Genomic DNA, 21302 nt, shown 5'->3' with positions numbered 1-21302 from the left:
GTTTGGGTCCCGCAGCAACCACAGCACCGAAACTGCCCTCATCGCCGCCACCGATGACATCAGGGCCCTGCTTGACAACGGCAAAACCGCAGCCCTCATCCTCCTGGACCTGTCAGCCGCCTTTGACACTGTCTGCCACCACACCCTACGCACATGCCTCCACGACGCTGGGAGACAAGGCTCTGGACTGGACCACCTCCTTCCTATCCGGCAGAACCCAGAGCGTCCGCCTCCCACCTTTCCGCTCCAAAGCCACCGAGATCATCTGCGGCGTTGCCTAGGGCTCATCCCTCAGCCCGACGCTGTTCAACATCTACAAGGCACCACTCACCCACGTCGCCCGACTACATGACCTCAACATCATCTCCTACGCCGACGACACCCAGCTGATCCTATCCCTCACCAAAGACCCCCTCGCAGCCAAAACCAACCTCCACGAAGGAATGAAAGCCGTCGCCGAGTGGATGAAGAACAGCCGTCTGAAACTGAACTCGGACAAGACAGAAGTCCTTATCCTCGGCTCCACCCCCTCAGCCTGGGACGACTTCTGGTGGCCGACCGCACTGGGAACAGCACCAACACCTACCGACCACGCACGCAACCTGGGGTTCATCCTCGACTCTACTCTCTCCATAACAAAGCAGGTCAACGCCGTCTCGTCCTCCTGCTTCAACACCCTCCGCATGTTCCGCAAGATCTACAGGTGGATCCCCGCCGAGACAAGAAGAACGGTCACCCAGGCTCTCGTCAGCAGCAGGTTGGATTACGGAAACACCCTCTAGGCAGGAACCTCGGCCAAACTCCTGAAACAACTACAACGTAGTCAGAATGCCTCTGTACTCCTGATCCTCAACATCCCTCGCCGCAGCCACATCACACCCCACCTGAGAGACCTGCACTGGCTCCCCGTCAACAAGAGGATTACCTTCAAGCTCCTCACCCACGCACACAAGGCACTCCACAACACCGGACCAGCATACCTCAACAGACGACTCACCTTCTACACCCCCAACCGCCAGCTTCGCTCCGCTCCACCGACCTCGCCCTCGCCACCATCTCCCGCATCCGTAGCGCGACCTTCAGCGGCAGATCGTTCTCTCACCTCACCGCCAAGACCTGGAACACCCTCCCCATCCTCCTATGGCAGACCCAGGACCTGCTAGCCTTCAGAAGACTACTCAAGACCTGGCCATTCGAGCAGTAGCATCATCCCCCTCCCACAGCGCCTTGAGACCCTCACGGGTGAGTAGTGCACTTTACAAATGTTCTGATTGATTGATTGATTGATTGACCTGTCTGTAATGGTCCTGTTTGGAAAATCCCTAGAATTAACTAATTTGCCTTTTAGATTGCCATTCCTACGGTATGCTAGTATGGGCCTCTCTAAGTCATCATGATCTTCACTGGCATTGAGAATGTTCCAGTTTTTATCCAGAATCTTTTTTATTTTGAAATTCAAGGGAGAGTGATTAATAACACACACTAGTTTATCTGTTTTTTTGCGTAGTGACCCTGTCAAAAAGGCTTCACAAGTGTAAAATCTAGCTCTCTTGAACGAAGTCCTAACCAGACGTTTTGGATATCCCCTATCTAGTAATCTTTGTTTGAGTTGCCCTCCATGTTTGTCATATTCTGCAAGATTTGAGCAATTACGCCTTACTCTGAGGAACTCACCAAATGGGATTGAGTATTTTTGGCTGTTTGGATGGAAGCCATTGTGTTGCAAGATTGTATTTTTAGCTGTAGGTTTCCTCTAAAAGCTAACTTCCAGTGACCCTGAGTGACCCAAAATGATTATGTTTAAACATTCTACTTGTTGGTTGCTATAGTTAGCTGTGAACTTCAGGTTCACATCACTTAGATTGAGCCCCAAAATAAATTCTAGAAGAGCTTGTTCATCCCCCTCCCAGACAAAAAAGATGTCATCTATGAAGCGGCACCACATTTTTACGTTTTCAAAATATGGTGCCACTTCATTAAAAATGTGCTTCTGCTCAAACTCTCCCATAAAAATATTTGCTACGCTGGGAGCACACGAAGCTCCCATGCTGGTTCCCTTAATTTATTGATACAGATCATTTTTAAACTCAAAGTAGTTGTTGCATAGCACTAACTCGAGGCACTCTAAGATAACCCTATCTGGCCTATCACCCTCTGTTTTGCTGAGAAGTGATGCTACTGACTCTACAGCTCTTCTGTGGGGTATGTTTGTGTAGAGTGCCTCGATATCTAATGTTACAAAGATCGCTCGATCTGGATTGAAAGGCATGTTTTCTATCTTGTTTATAAGATCCCCTGTGTCCTTGATGAATGAAAGATAAGTAAATGTAAGGGAAATAAAAAAAGAATCCACATATGTGGATATGGGTTTGGTGTTAGAATTTATGGAAGAGATTATGGGACGGAGTGGAGGGTCCTGAATTCTTTGGTGTGTCTTACGTACCCCATACATGGATGGGGTAACTGGGTTGGCTTAATTTAAAAATTCATATTCCTTACTACAGATGTGACAATCTTCCAAGGCCTTCTTAGTGATGATACCAATCTGAGAATTAAGAGATTTGAGTTTGGAGCGATTGGCAGGTCTATAGTGGTCAGGTACTGATAACATAGCTTGGATTTTTCGGGTGTAATCCTCTGTATCCATGACCACTATCCCACCCCCTTTATCGCATTGCTTTACCGTGATGTCACTAGTGCCTTGTAAGTTTGTAAGTGCCACACTTTCTTGTCTCGTTAGATTATAATTACCTTTATAGTGATATTTGGTAACTTTTTGTAGGTCTTTAAGTACAGTTTGCTCAAAGATGGCTACTTCTGGGCCTACAATGTCTAGAGTTGGTTTACATCCTGACCGATTGGTCTCAGTATCCAATCTACTATTTAGACTAAAGAATTTCTTAAGTCTGATTTTTCTGAAAAAAAACAAAATGTCCTGATTTAAAAGGAACTTATTACATGTAGTTCTGGGGACAAAGGATAAACCCTTGCTAAGGATTTCTACCTAGTCCTCACTCAGTTGGTGTTTGGAGAGGTTGAAAATAGGGATAGCATCAGTGGGAGAGCCATGGATATCACTACTTACCTCCAATATTGTTGGTTCCGGGTTCTCATATATGGTTGCAGAGGTGGTGGGTCTGTTTGGCGATAGTTCCCTCTGTTTGGTCTCTGGTACCCCATCCTGCCTCTGTTCTGACCTCTCCCTAAAAAAGGAGACTGTTGCTGGTAATTTTGATTATGTTCAGATTGTCTACCTAAAAATGGATGTTGGTGCTGATAATGGTGATTGCGTTCCGCTTGCCTACCTCCTCTAGGTCTATAGTTAGGATTGGGTCCATCTGGTGTATTGGAACTGTCTCCTTCAGAGTCTGATCAGTATGTATCGGAAAAAGTGATTTGTTGCCTTCTAGGTCTGTATTGATACTGAGTTGTTTGTTCTTGTTGCCACTCTTGATAGTAATTGGGGCTTAAATATGGGTACGCCTTTTCTTGAGTGTACCATCTAGTATCTTTTTTCAGTTTGTCAGTTTTCTTTTTGGATCAGATACTCATCAAAATGATGTAGTTCACTACTTAGGCAATCCAATTTAGCTTTCGCGTCCTCAAGCGCGGTCATGCCTTTAAGTTTTTCCTCCAGGTCCAGGATTTCCTGAATGAGGACAACCATGATCTCCCTGGCTGTCTCAAGAATCATCCAGTCCCTGGAGCATCTGTTCGATATATGGGACCATTTCTCTAAGAATTTGCCTATCTCCCTGAAGAGAGCTGGAATGTTGCGAACTCTTAGGCCAGATGGAATAACTCCTGATCGTAAATATTCCAACATGAATAAGGCATGTGACTTTTAGCCTTATTTTTAAGATTCATTAATTTAGTCCATTCACCGTTGTCCACATTTGACAACACTACTCTTTTATTCTTTGTGGGTAATTCTCCTATTAAAGCCGAGAAGTCCTCGTCGGAGATGCCGAACGTTTTGAGGGCTTCCATGGTCTATATTCAGAATGGCTAAAACCGCGAAACGGATTCTACAAATGTGCCAAATGCAAGGCATGCAAGTATGGCATCAATATTCGCAGCCTTAGTTTACCACTCAGACAAACTCCATTTGAAATCCGCAGCAATTTTTCATGCAAGACAGATTTTGCAGTTTATGTTTTAAGGTGTACCTGCAATACATTCTATGTAGGTAGCACCATCCACCAGGTACACATACGAATTTTGCAGCACCTTCGTGCCATTAGTAATGACGATCCAACATACCCCGTGGCACGTCACATAAACTCTGTACATAGTGGTAGAAGTGAAGACCTCTCCTATTTCGTAATAGACAGTGTCCCAAAGAACATCAGAGGAGGAAATAGACAACTGTCTCTACGAAAACTTGAATCTAGATACATTCTGTTACTAGACAGCAAAATCCCGAAAGGATTAAATGCTGATGAAGCCCTCAGTGTGCATCTGCAATGAATATTGTACATACAGTACTGCAGGATTTAGATTTTTAAGGCTTCCGATTTGAGTTTTTGCCCACTCTTTAAAACACAGGTTTAACCATTAGGTAGACATAAAGAAGTTTGGTTTTGTTTCTCCCAATACATTTTTAGGTTCTAAGAATTTTTCAGTCACACGCAGTCACCACCCACTAGGGTTGAATTGCACATTTCAAAGCTGGTTTCCTTTATTTAAACAAGCGAGTTAACATGACAGCATTGATGTTTGTATTGTAAGTTTTAACATGTGAGAAAACATTGACATTATTTGATTTTTGTTTCTCTTACACCCGTACTTGTAAATGTGACTCTTTCCATGTCCATGAAATAGTAATTGGGTAGCTATGCCAACGGTGTATTTAAACTTGGTAATGACGTCTTACCTGTGTTCAGTGACCAAGGCGGCAAGACCGTCGAAACGCGTTTGGCCTTTGGTGTGAATAAACAACATTTTTCTTGACGGAATCTCCCACGGTATCAGCGCCTCTTCAATATTGCTTGAACAGGATTGTCGAGAATATATATATATACACAACCTCCCACTCAACCAACATTATGCAATGGCTATAGTAAGTTCTAACGGGCTGCCCCTTTACTGTGAATATCAATAGGTACAACAAAGATACATTAGTTCATATCTTTATTTGTTGTCCGCCTTTGTAGGTATATTGCAAAAATTATAAACCATATTTTTTCATGTAATCTTTTTTAAAGGTATTATAAAAACCATGATTTCTTTCTGTGTTTATATATACAGTGCAATTCATAAATAATTCTACATTAATCCAATTCTCCTAAATGTGCAAAATAAGCATAATTGTGCAATTTATACATACAAAATAACATATTTAAACATATCCCCATACTGTGATACTGACCATTATCAAATCTACGCTAACCTCACATACAGTTATTTGCTTGCATATCAAACATACACACATCACATTAATTCTTTTCCAGCTTGGAATGGCCTGCAACAAAAACTCATGGCGAAAGTCCTTCACTATTATCCATGGTTATGCCGCCAGCTGGAAGGTAATCAGGCCGACGCACGTTTCGGTGGATAAAGATACTTGAATCCACCTTCCTCAGGACCGCTTGTTTTCTTTAATTTATGCAGCGGAGGTTGGATGGGGGATCTAAAAGCAGAAAGGGATCAAAGTCATTTATGGCGCCCTAAACATTTTCTTTGCGGAAGTATTAATGGCAACTTCTGCTCTATATGAAAAAACCTGGATAATTTTACTATGATTTCTACATTAGGTCAAACCCTTGCACAAAAGGGATATAAGGACAATTCAGAAAAACACCATGAAAACAATATCCCTCTCATCTAGTTCAGGAAACAAGTGTACCTTTTCCCAGCACTGTCAGAACTTTTCCAAATTAGTTGTTGTGTGATAAGATGACAAACCATTCACTATAACTATTTTTGTCAAAACATAAGATCCTCTCCAGAATCAGTTTGCTTGTTCCAAAGGTGATTTTTATCTAGCTCGACTTATGTTACTAGCAGCGTCTACGGCACCTCACTCTATGAGTATAGAATATTATGGCCTCGTGCATTATTAACTTACCCATAGGTAAACAGACCATTCATTCCCTGCCCTTTAGGCGGCAGTCAATTTGTTTACTAGCAGTGAACCTCCCCAGAGCAAACACATTGTAGTCCTCACGCTAAGTGAAAAGTAACTTGTCATTAAAAAACACCATACTCCCAGAAAATCCAGGCTGACACGAAGACACAGCCAAGAAACATAATTGTATGCTGTGGACTGCATAAGACCGTATACCGCATGGAGTACCTGTACTAGCGCTGTAATAACAACTGCTACACATGTTTTTAATTTTAAATATTATTTAAACGCTTTACTACACAATGGCTGTTGTCACACCGCCTTATTATCTGATATATGCAATGCATTTGTTTCTTTATTTCTCCCACCCATCCTTTTAGTTACCTGTCTTAAACAGCTGATTATTTATTGAAAGAGATTTGGACGTTTCTTTGCCGAATCCCAGTGATGTGTAAGAGTACGTAAGACGGTAAGAGTACTTCTGTAGAACTAGTTTTCATGCTCATAAATCCTTTTGTGAACCGACTCCTGTGTGATTCTAAGATACATCATTGGTTTTTTTTTGCTGCACCAACCAGAGGGTTCGATCCATAGGACAAAACCTTCCAAAAAACCTTCCTCCTTTACAAATGCCAGTTCTGGGACAATTCGTTCTTCTACTACTTGAAACAGCGATCGTGGTAAAGTATACTAAGGCAGCACAATTTTAGATTGTATCCTCCAAGTGCCTTCTAAATAAATGAAAATGGTCCCAGAGGCCAGTTATCATTGAGACTGCATCTTTTTGAGATTATGAGAATATTGAATACATTTCTCAAAAATAATGGTTTCATGGGACATTTATGAGATATCTAGTGGTCTAGCTGCTTATAAAGACATGGGGGTAGATTTACAAGCCCCTTGCAACATCTTTACGACACACTTGCGTCACTTCTGTGATGCAGCGGCATCGTAAACAATGCACCACTATGCGACATATTTACAACGTGACCCATCCAGGGAGATGCGTCACGTTGTAAAGCCCTGCGCTACATTATACCTGCAGCACTGCATCACCTTTACGCCGACAGATGCGTCAAGCATCTGTCTATCCTTGCGCCGCATTGTAAATGCGGAGCATCCATGGCGGCGAAAGGTTTTTTTTACGTCCCGCAAAATAACTGGCGCATCCCTGCTAATATGCAGGGATGCGCCAGTTATTGTAAATATGCCCTATGGCGTTTATGTTTGCCCTTATGTGGAAAGCTGGCTTACCAGACCTGCAACCAATGAATTTAATTGTAATTCCCTCCTTTACACTGTGAAACTCCTTTATTTCACATCAGTTAGAACAAAAACCTATTATGTGCTTGAGGAAACCTTCTAGGTGCAGCTTTCATTACTACTTTGAGTGAGCCCATCAGAGGAAAGGTGGACATTACTGACCTTGCAAGAGGCTGTTCATCGCAGACAAGAAACCTTCATAGAGAACAGTTGCCTCTTCTAGCACTTGGATGGATGGGTCTTTTTGCATATTTCTAGTTCAACGTGTTTCCCAAAATGTGAATTCTGTAAGACTGATTGTAGACTCAGGTGCTTGCTGCCACGGGGTTCTGGGCTCCTCCATCTGCGATCAATGTCCTAGGGTCATGGGAACCAAACTCAGCCCGAGGAAGGCAAACGTTCTGAAGCTGGAGAAAAGTTGTAAACAAGATGCCCAAAGGTACACAAAATATATCTTGGGATTTGAAAATGTTCCCTACGTGGAAGAGAGTGCCCCCACCTTAGATTTCCCAACAGCAAGATATGTGGCCACAAATGTGGCCAAAATCCTGTCCGCTCTATTAGAAGTACATTATATCCTATGGCACTTGTGATATGGTGTACAGGATATCCATCATGTTTGTGATGGAGTATCCCATCAGCCAAAGTCTAAATCACCCCATACTGTTTTGACAATCACCTCAGCACACACAGCAATCGTGTGTGCGCTGAGTCTTTCCATGAAATGCAGTGAGGTGAAGAGCAGGATTCTCTGATCAGAGCAGCACCCCAAGTGCACCCTCCTTTTGATGAGTGCGGCCACTGTCACATCACTGGGCTGCAAAGGACTGAGAGTGGTGGCCATGAAATGATTCCTGCTGGGGAAGGCAGCCAACTGGGTATGCTGTATTTCCACATTGTTCTACTTCTGCAACTGAGTCCTTTGCCTGTTCATATGGGAGAAGGATGTCACATGCATGTTGCGTGTGTAGACAATGCTAGTGTCCTCACTTAGTTCCAAGTTTTTATTAGGCACACTTTAATGGTGTCTTAAACAGAGGTTTGGAGGGAGAGCCAGAGAGCAGATGGAGATTGCAGGACTTTTTCCCCAGGACATTCCAGAATCCTTTGTAGTGGATCAGACTGAGGATTGATAAGGAAGGGGACAAAGGGACCTCGTGAAACTAGGCACTTTCCTCCTGACAGTTCATGGGCCTTTGTTCTCTGGGAGAGGTGAACTGCACAAGTTAACATGTAGTTAAGTGTGGCATCCTTTTTTGCTTTTGTGTTTTTATTTTGGATTGCTCCAGAGATGAGAGTCCTAGCTTGTCCCTGCTTTCCTGCTCATACTAGTAACACAAAACATGGCTGAACCAGTCTGCGTTGAAATAGCAAGAGTACAGAACTGCCTAGAACCGGTCACAGAATTGAACTGCTGGAATGCACAAGGATTGTTTGCAATTTGGGACTAAAGATGGGACAGCAACTTTCAGTCAGTGTGCCAAGACATTCTGAACAGAAGCCTGGGGCCTCACACCAGTGGTGAGTTGGAGATTCGTTTGAGCTCTAGAGCTGGAGTCCTAACACTAACTTCACATGCCAAGTTCAAGTACAGTAACCTGAGGGAAACCAAGCCTGTGTGTGAGGAGAGGATGCCCAAAGGACAGATATGACTGCTCAGGAGAGGTATTGGAGGTGACCCTGTGCGATGAAGATGCATTTCAGAATTAGAAAGAGCCACGTTGGAAGCTAGGTGAAATGAAGCAAGTCGATGCTGCTACTTCGACACGGGGCAAGAGTGCGGTCCAAGGATGTAGACGTGTCTTCCCAGTAGAGGCAGTATTGACACCTGAGGCGGAGGGTGAGATGGAACTCTAAAGGACAAGAGTTCCGCTACATTATCTAGGCCGAAGAAGTTTCTAAAGTGCTTGGGAAACTGCAGCCACCATCCATTTGTTAGACCAAAAAGAAACTGCAAGTGCAAGAGAAGATCAACATCATCAGAAGAGTGTCAGTGCTGTGACCTGGGGTGGGCTCCTACTTGTTTGGATGGAGGTTCTGTAATTGACCCTTATTGGGGGGAGAGGAGTGGATGTATTTAGGAGAACGGCAAGGGACGCACCTTGAGGTAAGTGTGACTACAGGGGTCCCTCTGACTCTCTTCCCATGTGTCAATTAGTACCCTGCCTTAGGGGCTTAAAGAAAAAAAAATGTAGGTAGGGAATGACATAGGTCACCCTACATAGTGGTAATATCTAACCAGAAGCGGTAAGATAGGAGCCCTAGTTCCTTCATCCTGATGAATGCCAATGGACCCTTTAGGCCAATATGGCAGAAACATGTTGACAACACTTTTGGTGATGGGGTACTAGTTCCTCAAATCCCCAAACTGATTTTAATATCAAGTAAATACCTAGGAAATAAATGTATTTTGGTGTTTACATTAGTTTTTAAGCAATCACTTTCTCATGGCCCCCACTTAGATTTTAGAAGTGCCTCCCTGTCTCCAGGTGTAGCCCTGCTCTCTACCAAACGCAGTTTCTAGAGAGCGAGGACTGCCAATTATGAAGCATGACACCTGGTGGTGTGTGAGGACAGTCCTTCATATTTTTTTAGATGCCCAGCACCCCTCTAATTAGTGCCTAGTGCTTGTCAGTTTTCTGAAATCAATCATTCATTCAGGGTAGCTTCTTTTTGTGTGTGCATAATAGGTTCTGTAATTGAGCCAGAGGAAGACCCACGCTGCAAGAGATCCAGGATCACGTGCATCACAAGCCTCAGGACACCTCCTTCTGAATGGTGCTGGCACTGTCGCAACTTACTTAATGGTGATTGTGCTGGTGTTAAATGATGAAGTGCATCCCCGGTGAGGTGTGCCAAAGTAAAGACTACCATCACCACTTGGTAGGCCATACAAGATCCACAACATGCAGAGTGGTCCTGCCTCCACCGATCAGCGATGATCTCAGGTGCTGCCTGCCAGAAGGACTTCACGAACTCTGCATGGGCACTCAGCTACTGTGGCATAGTACCCCAAACAAGGGGGAGTAGAGTGCATGCCCACTGGGTAGATGGGAGAAATAGAATTCTGTCCTGTGGGATACAAAGCGCTGCAGGTTGCCTCCCACCTGCAGACACCCTCAGAATCCCCTCACAGAGCCAAGGACCATTCAACTTTACCAGTAACAACTGTCCCGAAATTACTGTGGGTACTGTTCCTATTAGTACCACAGATAAATGCCCACTGTTGACTGTCTGCAGTATTTTAAGTTGTGTACAAAGTAGATTTGAAGTACTTTTTTCCCCCTAAACTAATTTACTCATTAGACATTGATTTATTGATCTTTATCCGATGCTAGTCGAGTTCTAAGTCTCTGATCCCACTTCACCTCTGTGAATAACCCTTGGACTGCTCGACTTCACTATCCTGAGAGTCAAGTGCTAAAAGAGTGGATCCGGTGATTGTTCTTTGGTACAATGGAAGGATTAAGTGGTAACAGTTCAAATTCACTCAAACTGAGGCCAGTAGCCCCTGACTGCACTGGAACATCTGCAAAAGCTCCCACAATATGTATAGGAGAAATCACCAGTTCTACACGTGAACAGGCGGGAGTCCACCAGGTATATAATCAAGCTTTCCTCACCTTTTCATCACCTTATATTAAATGCTAAACCCAATGTATCATTACTATTACATAGTTTAACATATCTTATGTGGCCAAAGGCACTAAACCTGTTGTACTAGTTTCCTAGGCCTGGTGGTGAACATACATTTTTCAAATGTATGAGCTTGCGTAGGTTACAGCTAATGACAGGGGCAGGTACTTAAGATACTGTAAGGTGACACTTACGGTACTTCAACAGTCTCACAAAGTATTGCTTACAGTTGTAGGCAAGAACCACATTCCGATATCACTTTCACTACGTAGTACTCACTATGGCATCATATCATTTACTGTGGAAATGTGAGACATAGGGGCATATTTACAATGGCATTGCTCCACCGGAGAGTCACTTTCTACAATGCTCTGATGGCGCAATGCTCTGCTCCATATTTACAATGGGGCGATAAGCCACTTTGCGTGGCTAAACGCTGCATTGTAATTCCGGACCTTTTTACACAGTTTTCTGCACCAAAGGAGAGTGCATTGGGTATTGCTGTGGACGTTCCACTGCAACACCTTTTGCTTTTTGACACTGCCCCAGACTTACAAGGATCTGTAAATCTGAGGCAGCACCAAAAACGAACGCCATTGAAAAGCAGGCGTTAGAGTGGCGCAACGAGGAGAAATACTTTTATTTCTCCTTGTTTTTTTGCTCTTTCTATGAGTGCTGTATTCTGCAGAACTCATAGAAGGAGCAAATCGCCTTTAATGATTGTTTATGTGCAGGAAGGTGTCCCTTGCATGATGGCGCAAGAGTGTCTGCATTGGTGCTAGGCAGCTTTTTTAGCTCTTGCGCAAGGAAAATCACTGGGGTGCGCCGTATTATTGTAATTTCTGAAATGACTCAGCACTGCTAAATTGCTTGCAGCGCAGCACTGCACCATTTCTTTGTAACTATGCCCCTTAGTGTGTTTGCTATCGCAGATCTTTTTGTGTTGAGCCCCACAACTTCTACTTTTCTAGGGAAAGCGCTGAACATCTAGATCCACAGGGCACTGCGCTACTGTAAGCCAGACTCTGACTCGTTTCATGACTGATGTTGAGCTCTGCGCATTGCTGCTGCTGCACTAACCTGCATTATGAGATGGCTTTGCTAAAGGTTTGGCTCTCCAGTGTATAGTCTGGGCTGCCTTCTCAATCCGATACCCAAATCGGATAGTTGATTTCTTTTCAGGGATTCTCTAGCCTAGACACAGGCTACTTCCTGTTTCACACACACTTCCCTGAAAGAAAATCTATTGGAACTTACCCCAGCCTGTGAAGCCTCTGTGGCACTAATATGGTTTAACACTTAAGGACTCAATTACAAGTAAAGTGGAATTGTTTGGTAATTTCCATCGAAATCTCCGCATGGAAATCCTGCAATTACAGGACTGCACAGAATGGGAAATGACTGTGCAGACATCAATTTTAGGTCTCACCTGCGACAGTACATGCACTTTCGCTTACAAGAGATATTGTTTTCTACAACGGGCTAGGAGCCTGCCCACTGCTTACTATTTTTTGGCTTCATTGTCACTCCTATTTGCTGCCTCGCAATTGGCCAGCATATGCTGACTTCACTTCCTCTTCTTTTGTGAGGAGCATGGATCACATACTGATTGCTTCATCTTTGATTAAAGTCCTTCCACTGCTGTCGCTGTGATTGAGGACCTATTTTTCCTTTCTTTTATTTCTTTCTACCATTGTATTCCTTTGTCCCTCCCACCCCTTTATCCTTGTTGCTTCTTCCCTCCCACCCCCACCTTCCTATTGTTGTCTGTTTTGCTTCTTCCCTCCAACCCCTCACCATCCCGTTGTCTGTCTTGCTTCCTACCTCCCACCCCACCTTTGCCCCTGTTGCTGTACAAAATGGCTAAAAGACATTGTCAATGCCAATAGCTCTGCCAATGCTTGTTCTGAACAATGTTTGGCACAGGATTCTTGATTCAGTGGGGTTCAACACAAACATTTGCCACCTGCTCTAAGCATGTGGTAAGTCTCTGTGAGGGCTCCTGCTCAGTGCATGGGGGATGTAGGGAGATGGGGAAGGCAGAGGGTGATGCTGCATGGCAGTAGGGGCTCATTTCAGGTCCCCACCTGCCAATGTTGCGAGTTGGGCAAAGGCTAGAAAACAGGCCTGGCCTACAATGCAGCCCTGTCACAAAGTGATTTTACTAGCTGGTGTTTACGGCTGATAAAACTGGGCCCAGTGTTACCGTACTCAGGAAATACAGATGCAGTAACACCAGCCCAATTATAATTATGCGTAGCAGAATCCCACATGGGAATTCTGCCTCACACAATCTGTAACTTGGTCCTAGTTCCGCCAGGCTCTGCCCCTTAGGCTTCCCTGGGGCTCAGTTTGTGAGAATAACCAGTGGATAGATTTAGTAAAGTGTAACACATACAATGGAAGGGCCCAGTATTCTAAGAGCAGGCTACTCCAGGTTTATCTGCATACCGGACATGGTCTATGACAGATCCACAAAGCTGCTTTCCATGAGTAAGTGTGTCATACTGACATTCAGTGATAATTCACACCATTGTGTTCTACTGCACTGGAGTAAAGGAACTGGGCTCGTAAAAGCCTTGTGAATCGGTCCCTTCACAGTTTTTAAGTCAAATAGCTTAAGGGTGCAAACAAACGACAACGTGTACGCTTTTTACGTATAAAATAAGCACATGCTAGTGGTGGTGACCGGAAAGTCACCAGCATAGACAGAAGGCAGAAAGGTATAAGCCAGCCTCACTTTGGCACATGCGCCTTGCCCTGCTGCACTCAAACAAGAAACAGAATCAGCTGACACTTGTAGTACTTCCGGTTACTCTTTGATTCCAGGAGTAAGCTAAGAGTAAGTCAGCAGTACTGTCTGCAAGAGTAATTCGCAACAAAAACTTTGTGAATCAGGCCCCAAGTAATTGTAAACTAAAGGAAAATATCGATGGCACTAAAAAGAGATTCCTTATGAAATGCTAAGTTTGTCCAACTTACAATGCTCTCTGGGAAAAAGTATTCAAATCACACAGTTCCATACGTGGATGTGGCACCATTTTACTTGACACAAATTCAGTTCCTAGTAGGTCTCGGCGGTATTTTTTTCCTTGCTCGCGTTCGTCAATGTCAAGTTGGCGAGCCTGGAAAATCAACCTCCCGGTGAGATTTTTCAATGCAGGAGGCTGATTTCTCATTGCGCGTGGTCGCGTATGCTCGCGACCCCTTGTGTTGACAAACCATCTGTTCGCGTTGAGAATAGCTGCCGATCGAGTAAAAATCTACTCGAGCGGCAGAAAGGAAGCAGCGCCCACTTGCACTGTGCATGCTGCCATTCAAGATGATTGCACAGTGCGGACAAGCACCTGGCACTGAAAATCCCTGCGAACTGACATTTATCTAATGCACTCTGCTGCTCGCGGAGCTTCGCGTAGTGCGGCGGAGTTTTTTATTTTTTTACACCTCACGGAGTTCCGCGTAGTGGACCTCCGCGAACTACGCCCAGGCTTAGTTCCTAGATGGCCCGCATTCTCAGCCTAAAGGTAAATAGAGGCTATGGCCGTGACTCCCGTGGCAAAGGACAGACCAGCAGATTTAGAAATTCCCGCCTGCTCAGGGAGATATTTAATTCTTCTGAGGGACCAAGTCTGTTCTTGAAAAACAAAAAAAACCCTGTTGCACTGGGGAGTTTTGTTTAGTCCTGTTCACGCCTATCTGTTTGGCCCACCAGGCTTTACAGGGTGGTCCCAAACAAGAAAAAATGTGGGAAGGTTTCTCTGACGGTACATTGACCAATAGAGAGTTGGTGAACATGCCATCAAATGTTTCTGACAGGAGAGCTATGTTCTGCCATCAGAGACCTGCGACTTACTTCTAAATGAAGCCGGTGAACATCAAGTTTGGCGCTCTACCAAACGCTTAATGAGGCCCTTAGATTACACGTTATCATAAGAGTTCAAGCAGATACACTTGGATGTCCAATAAATGATGTGGACACCAGCGCGAAAGCTTTACACAATTTAGATCCAATGATATTGTACCCTGGGTTGTCTTCTATCCTTGCTCAATCTTTTCTTGCGTACCCTTTCTGCTTTCTCTTTCTCTTGTTATCATTGCTTGCGTTACCCTTTCTTGCATTCTTCTTTATCACCAGTTACAGGTTACTCTAGTTTCCAATCCTCTATCTACATGTGCCTTTTTATCGCCATTGTCTGACAGAATAAACACATGCGTGAGTTAAGTAAATATTTGTATCCATGATTAGTATATCCATTAATGTCATTTAAATGCAATTGAATCTAAAGTTGAACTAAGAATACGATATTCTGAGTTATGCCATGTCAATACCATTTAAATTCTGAAATATGACATTTGGGTGGCATTTTAGCAGTGTTGGCCTTCCAGAATATGCACAGCGACATAATCTAGGCTGTCAGTGATGTGCATCACTGCACTTCTGGCCTGTCTACAATGTGGGATATCTTACAGAGTTCTTGTGAGTTTGTAGACCACAACTGAAGTAGAAACAAGTATAGGTGAGAGATAGACGGGGGATTTTATGCTGATGCTATTTTTATTGAGTTTATATTTGTGTGTGAGCATGCTGCATGCAAGCCTGGTGTGGCTGTCTCGAGGACTTGCCCAAATCGTTTTGGTGTTTGTTGATGTAGAAGCCACATTGTTGAGGTGGTTCCTCGTGTGGTTTGGTACATCTTGAGTGCTGGATCTTGTGTTGCAGGTGCTGTTTTGCTAGGTAATGCTGTGTGTGTGAAGGACTTTGCTCCTGGTAGGAGAGTTCATTTGAAAGTATATATATACAATTACATTGTATCCCTTTTCCTTGTCTCCTTCATAAGCACTGAGTATGATCCATCTGAGACACAGGCCCCTGTAAGACCTAGTTAAAATCCATCCATCAATTGTGTGTCTTTTGCTTTCTCGCCCTAAGTGAGCCAGGTATGCCCAGACATGGGTCCTGGGCTCACTGTGCCACTGGAATCAAGCTATCCTGGCTGAAGAGGGGAGAAACCCCGAAACCGGTCCTAGGATGCTTATTTCCTGTCCAGGGAGGACCTGGCTTGGCAGTTCGGGCTGGACCGTTCCCATGAGGCACAGGGTCAAGACTGATTTGCTTATGGCCAGGTCTAATCTGGGGTGGCATGGTGAGCAAAAGAATGATGGATTTAACCCAGATGTTTTGACTGGGGGTGAATGTTTTGATTTGCTCTGCATTCCATCCATCAATTGTGTGTCTTTTGCTTTTGTGCCCTATTGTAGACACAAATGTTTACAACGAGTGCACCATGGGACTCTTTTACGGGGTGTGTGACCCTCCTGCATGTGTCTGGAGAAGCCAGCAATCAATGTGTTAGTTTCGTAGCCAAGTGGTGAATTCTCACTCAGGTATACACAAATAATAATACCTTGCTGATGATGGTGTCTGTGGTTATTCTATATTCTCCTTCAATGTATTTGCAGATAATGGTACAAATAATCACAAAAGTGCTGGCGACGCAGTGCTCCGGCGTGTGAATAAATACAAAACATATACAAAAGACACAAAATAACATTTACTGGTTAAATACACTTTTAGATCATACAAGCATGCACGCATATATCGCAACATGCAGACTTATAACTAATCAGATAACCAAGTGATATAATGTTGACGTTTCAACCCCTTATAATTTACAGGGTTTCCTCAAGACAATAGTTCTTTGGCTTGGTACCTGCATAGGGAAGGTAGACAGAAACCCAAAGATGTGTCAGTCCATGTCCACCATTTAGAAAAATTGATCCCAAATCTGTCATGGTGCAAAGCTACCATAACTTACTACCCCGTGGTGTGCCAAAGATGTGGCAACGGAAGTCAATAACAAAGTGGGTTGGTCAGTCTATGTCCCAAAATCCTCTGTGGTTCAAAGACCAATAATGCATTAATCATATGCCGTTAGTGCAAGCTCGCACTATCGACATATCTATTACGGCATATGTATTATTGCATGGTGCACACTTTTTACCTTCTATAGTTCATTATGATCTGCATGCACACGGGGCGTGTCTGCAGATCTTTAATCAGCTTTAAACTTTTTGATTTAGCACTGGATTGTGAGCATGTCCAAGCCACCTACTGCATATGACTATATGCCATCAGCAGTAGGGCTCACACAAAGGAGTAAACATGCTACATGTAGAATATGTTTTTTTTTAAAAACTGAAATTCACAGAAAAAACTAAAGTTAAAGCGACGTTGTAGTTAGGTAAAGTAATAAGACCTTAGCTTCAATAAAAAAAATAACAGCAAATTAACTGAAAAACACTAAATGTTAAAGTGACATTGCAGTTAGGTAACCAAATCACACAATAAGTAAGGTTTAAATACAAAAACAAAATTAATCCACCATTTATAGTTCAGTGAGCTAAAGATAACTTGTGCCCCCATCATGCATTGCTTATGGCCTCGCATATTACATCACCCATTGCATCTTAAATTACATCATTGAGTGACATTACAGATGATATCGTAAATGACATCATTGATGATATCACTGATTGCATCATCCATGATACTGCTATTGACGTTGCTCAGTGAACCCTTAGATTATTTTCAAAAACAAAATTGTCACTAAAGGGCCAATATCTATAGACAACAAAGAGTTAAGGCGTGTACATGTCTGCGTTTATGGAGTAGAAATAGAGTTGCTCTGGAGATAGGTCTGGTTTATTATGGTAAAGTTATATGGTGCTCACTTTGCCTACCAGTAAAGTTTTGAGTGCAAGCAGTGCTCCATGTTAAACAAGGCAGAGACTGAGCACAACTAGTGTTGAGTTGCGGAGACATGCTTCAAACAGGTTGTGGCTCATATCCAAGGCCTAATAGAAAAAAAAAAGTGAAAAAAATGAAAACGTTTGCTTACAATAGAGTAAACACCTGTGAATTTCTGGGCTCTTCCCCACTTTAAATAGTTACATACAGCACATATAGTGCTATCTACAATTTTTATATAGATTTACCAGCTATTGATATTTAATTCCAGAACTTCCCTAAATATTTTGAGACATTATACATTGCTGAAGAATGTATAATGTATAGTGACCGACTCAGAGATGGTTTAACTCACAGTATGAGTCTAAGCATCTTTGTAAGACTGTACACCATTCTGCTTATTAAAGGAATGTGTGTAGTGTATTTTTATAAATGACAGAGGCCTGGCTGTACATGCTTCATCAGTGGCTAACACATATATGTGACGCTGTTGACCTAAACTTGTGGATCAGATGAGGTGTTTAACAGGCTAACCCCTTTAAGTAAACTAAAGAGCAAATACTTTTTTGAGGGCATTCAAGTCTTAATAAGTTGAATATCTGATTAATGTCTATAGAGTAATTTTGTTTCTTAGGCAACTGAATACCATTTATTAAAGAGGATAACATCTGCTAAATGTGGGTGAGTTGACAGATATGTTTAGTGTTGTGAAAGGTTAAGTCCACTACCACTTGAGAGATGATGGAAAATTGTCCCTAAGTGTAGCTTCTTGATCACTTTCAGTCCAAAAAAGTCACACTGTCTCAATCACTGGATGGTGTCATCAGTGATGTCGTCAATGATGTAATTTTACACGTCATGAATGATGTAATATGCAAGGTCATAAGCAGTGCTTCATGTGGGAGCAAGTTATAGTTAGCTCACTGAACTATGACTGACGAATTTCAATGTTTTTTTATTTTTAAATGTTAGTTCTTTTGTGACTTTATCACCTAACTATAACATCAGTTTACTTTTATTAGTTAATAAATGTGTATATATATATATATGTATACACAGGATACCCTACTGTCAGCTAGGATTGGACCTAATCCATCCTTCTCGTACAGGAAGAATCCATCCCTGAAAGATCTACTGGTCAATAGCCATTTCAAACCCAAGAAAGGGACCTGGCTGGAACAGGGTAAGGGCTTTAAGCGATGCAGAAAATGCAAAGCATGTAGTCATTCTGATGATGTTAAAGAGGTCACCCTGCAGAAGACTGGGAAATTCTGGAGGATTCCCAGATTGATCCACTGTAACACTGATCACACCGTGTATGCCATCACCTGTCCCTGCCCCAAATGGTATATAGGGTCCACTACGTTTCCAGTGAAGAAACGCATTTTGGAACACTGGCGAGCAATCACTAACCAAGATCTAAGTTACAGCACTGCCAGACATTTCAGGGAACACCATTCCAGTGACTGGACCAAAGCAAAGTTTTTTGCGCTTGACAGTGTGCCCAAACATCCCAGAGGTGGCAACAGGATACAGTCCCTCAGGGGACTAGAATCTCGTTTCATATTACAGACAGGCAGCCTTTTTCCGATAGGGCTTAATAACGATGAAGAAATGTATTCACACTTATAGATTTTTCATATGGGTTCTTTTAGCCAGGCTTGGCCCTTTTTGAAACCAGTTGTTTTTCTCTTCTATGATATTGATTTTAACTTCACTTGGTATATAATGGACAATCGTGTTATGTTTTCTTTCTCTTATGTCTGGTATGTCATGTTCGATAGACCACGCGTAAATCCGAGCCACATATGCTTTATCCTGGGGAACAACCTTTACAACGCAACTTTTACAACGCACTACCATTACAACGAAACTGTTACAACGCGAGTGCATTGACAACGCAGGACATTACAACGCAAGTCTTTACATCGACTTGCACTAGATGGCGTGCTAACATTAAAAATAGTGTAGTTTACTATCCCAACACCTTCCCTACTGTTACGTGGACTGGAGTTGGAATAGTAAATTACACTTTTTTAATGTTAGCACGCCATCTAGTGCAAGTCGATGTAAAGACTTGCGTTGTAATGTCCTGCGTTGTCAATGCACTCGCGTTGTAAAACTTTCGTTGTAACAGCATGCGTTGTAACAGCATGCGTTGTAACGTCATACATCCTTTATCCTGAGTATTGATGCTTCATAATCGTTGTAATGTCATAATACATGTCAAACACTAGTGTAATACTTTCTTCTTTATTGTTGCAGCTTGGGGATTCACGGATAGACCAGTTCACTACAAATAGTCACGGATATGACGTATTGGTAAAGTTCCTGTTATGCGCACATCCATCACTGGATTAATATGCACAGATGCAAAAATAAGGGTACTATACCTTCACCTTGCACTTTCAGTTTGTACATATGGATACCTAACACCATCTATGACCATTTTATTAGGACACCATACCTTTTATTTGCCAATATTCTGTGTGATACGTAGGTCTACCGCTTAGGATCACTCCCCGTCTGCAAAAACTATATCCATGATGCACTGACGTAAATGATTAATTCTATTAAGAAATTGGTTAAAATAATTGTCAACAAGCAATGGCTCTACACTTTAAAGTTTTTTGTTTTGAATAAATTGTATGGTTTTTCCAACAATGTATTATTTGAACTGATGAAACTGTGGGTTCTGACTATTACAGTTTAATAACTCACGACTTAAAAGCAAATTTTTGAATAATCCCACGATTGTCTAAGTCTGTCTTCACTGTTACTTTGTGCACGCTGCGACATGCTTAACGTGTAATTGTATTATATACTTCCTGGTTTACTGAAGAGGTCATGTGACCAAGGCTGCTAGACAGCCGAAACGCGTCTTCTGCCCCCTCGTGTAAATAAACCTACTATTTTGCAGCAAGATCGGTGTGGCTCGCCTTCTTTCCCTCGGAACTGTAGGGAGAATTCTGTGCAATGTATATATGTATATATGTATAAAGACCAACGCTTGTTCTGAATAAGAAAAAGCACGGCACACTTGGAGTCTTGTGAGAGCTTTAATTGGATCGAAATTCGCACAGCATGCAGTCCATGAGAATCAGGCACATCAAAGTACTGGCAGTTCATGAAGCGTTGGCATACGCGTTTCAGCGATAAATCGCCTTCGTCAGTGCCGGTTTCACAGAGTCGCCAGCACACAGTTCAGCCGCTGTTGCTTCTGTTCCTGTTAAAAATTAACACATGCCCCTCCTCTACATCATGTGCTTGTTGCAGCGCGATGACACTCCCACAGGCCAAGGGATGCTGGGACTTGGAGTCCGAGTGGGCGCCTGAAAAAGTTCTGAAGTGCTCCAAATCATCAAGTGATGCTCCCAGGTCAGTGAGCACGGGCCTCAAGCCAGCTCGAGTGCCCGCGGGGGTGTAAAGTCAAGGACCTCACTAGTTTCTCCATCAGGCACACCATAATGCCTCCTCTCTCCCCATTCCAGCTGATACTGCCAAATGACGATACACCTTTTAGGGGGGGCGCCTTGTTTTGCCGAAAAACAAAAATTACCAAAAGGCTGGTTTCTCCTGGGCGCT

At 43.1% G+C, this 21302-nt stretch overlaps 1 long non-coding RNA gene across 1 annotated transcript in view; it reads left to right on the top strand.

Moving 5' to 3' along the window:
* The window catches only part of LOC146857217 (uncharacterized), an 82469-nt gene extending 61831 nt beyond the window's left edge, over positions 1 to 20638 (top strand). Inside the window, exons 2-3 of the long non-coding RNA XR_014979551.1 lie at positions 6451 to 6539; positions 19983 to 20638. This is a non-coding gene — a long non-coding RNA (uncharacterized LOC146857217). The remainder of the gene's footprint in view (positions 1 to 6450; positions 6540 to 19982) is intronic.
* Positions 20639 to 21302: the final 664 nt, after the last annotated feature.

This window comes from Triturus cristatus, chromosome 3_2 (genome assembly GCF_964204655.1).
Source record: "Triturus cristatus chromosome 3_2, aTriCri1.1, whole genome shotgun sequence".
In the NCBI taxonomy this organism is placed as follows: Eukaryota; Metazoa; Chordata; class Amphibia; order Caudata; family Salamandridae; genus Triturus; species Triturus cristatus.
Note: the sequence above shows the minus strand (reverse complement) of the source record. Positions and strands in the feature narration are given on the sequence as shown.